This window comes from Bos indicus x Bos taurus, chromosome 19 (genome assembly GCF_003369695.1).
Source record: "Bos indicus x Bos taurus breed Angus x Brahman F1 hybrid chromosome 19, Bos_hybrid_MaternalHap_v2.0, whole genome shotgun sequence".
NCBI lineage: Eukaryota > Metazoa > Chordata > Mammalia > Artiodactyla > Bovidae > Bos > Bos indicus x Bos taurus.
The window spans coordinates 44324678-44326884 of NC_040094.1; positions in this window are offsets into that span (position 1 = coordinate 44324678).

Consider the following 2207-nt stretch of genomic DNA (forward strand, 5'->3'; position numbering starts at 1 on the left):
CTTTACAGCCAAGAAGTGACATTCCCTAGGATATACTCACTTGGACATTCTGATGTACTGCATTTCCTCGTGTAGCTTCACAAGTACCCTCATCAGAGAGGCATTCTTATCATCCCCAAAGGAAGTAGCAGGACACCAGTTTAAAAAACCTCAAGTTCCAGTGGTTCAGATCAGGTCAGATCAGTCGCTCAGTCGTGTCCGACTCTTTGCGACCCCATGAATCGCAGCACGCCAGGCCTCCCTGTCCATCACCAACTCCCGGAGCTCACCCAGACTCATGTCCATCGAGTCAGTGATACCATCCAGCCATCTCATCCTCTGGCATCCCCTTCTCCTCCTGCCCCCAATCCCTCTCAGCATCAGAGTCTTTTCCAATGAGTCAACTCTTCGCATGAGGTGGCCAAAGTACTCGAGTTTCAGCTTTAGCATCATTCCTTCCAAAGAAATCCCAGGGCTGATCTCCTTCAGAATGGACTGGTTGGATCTCCTTGCAGTCCAAGGGACTCTCAAGAGTCTTCTCCAACACCACAGTTCAAAAGCATCAATTCTTTGGCGCTCAGCCTTCTTCACAGTCCAACTCTCACATCCATACATGACCACAGGAAAAACCATAGCCTTGACTAGACGGACCTTTGTTGGCAAAGTAATGTCTCTGCTTTTGAATATGCTATCTAGGTTGGTCATAACTTTCCTTCCAAGGAGTAAGCGTCTTTTCATTTCATGGCTGCAGTCACCATCTGTAGTGATTTTGGAGCCCAGAAAAATAAAGTCTGACACTGTTTCCACTGTTTCCCCATCTATTTCCCATGAAGTGGTGGGACCGGATGCCATGATCTTCGTTTTCTGAATGTTGAGCTTTAAGCCAACTTTTTTCACTCTCCACTTTCACTTTCATCAAGAGGCTTTTTAGTTCCTCTTCACTTTCTGCCACAAGGGTGGTGTCATCTGCATATCTGAGGTTATTGATATTTCTCCCGGCAATCTTGATTCCAGCTTGTGTTTCTTCCAGTCCAGCGTTTCTCATGATGTACTCTGCATATAAGTTAAATAAACAGGGTGACAAGATACAGCCTTGACGAACTCCTTTTCCTATTTGGAACCAGTCTGTTGTTCCATGTCCAGTTCTAACTGTTGCTTCCTGACCTGCATACAAATCTCTCAAGAGGCAGATCCGGTGTTCTGGTATTCCCATCTCTTTCAGAATTTTCCACAGTTTATTGTGATCCACACAGTCAAAGGCTTTGGCATGGTCAATAAAGCAGAAATAGATGTTTTTCTGGAACTCTCTTGCTTTTTCCATGATCCAGCGGATGTTGGCAATTTGATCTCTGGTTCCTCTGCCTTTTCTAAAACCAGCTGGAACATCAGGAAGTTCACGGTTCACATATTGCTGAAGCCTGGCTTGGAGAATTTTGAGCATTACTTTACTAGCGTGGGAGATGAGTGCAATTGTGCGGTAGTTGGAGCATTCTTTGGCATTGCCCTTTCTTTGGGATTGGAATGAAAACTGACCTTTTCCAGTCCTGTGGCCACTGCTGAGTTTTCCAAATTTGCTGGCATATTGAGTGAAGCACCTTCACAGCATCATCTTTCAGGATTTGGAATAGCTCAACTGGAATTCTATCACCTCCACTAGCTTTGTTCGTAGTGATGCTTTCTAAGGCCCACTTGACTTCACATTCCGGGATGTCTGGCTCTAGGTCAGTGATCACACCATCGTGATTATCTGGGTCGTGAAGATCTTTTTGTACAGTTCTTCTGTGTATTCTTGCCATCTCTTCTTAATATCTTCTGCTTCTGTTAGGTCCATACCATTTCTGTCCTTTATCGAGCTCATCTTTGCATGAAATGTTCCTTTGGTATCTCTGATTTTCTTGAAGAGATCCCTAGTCTTTCCATTCTGTGTTTTCCTCTATTTCTTTGCATTGATCGCTGAGGAAGGCTTTCTTATCTCTTCTTGCTATTCTTTGGAACTCTGCATTCAGATGTTTATATCTTTCCTTTTCTCCTTTACTTTTTGCTTCTCTTCTTTTCATAGCTATTTGTAAGGCCTCCCCAGACAGCCATTTTGCTTTTTTGCATTTCTGTTCTATGGGGATGGTCTTGATCCCTGTCTCCTGTACCATGTCACGAACCTCATTCCATAGTTTCATCAGGCACTCTATCTATCAGATCTAGGCCCTTAAATCTATTTCTCACTTCCACTA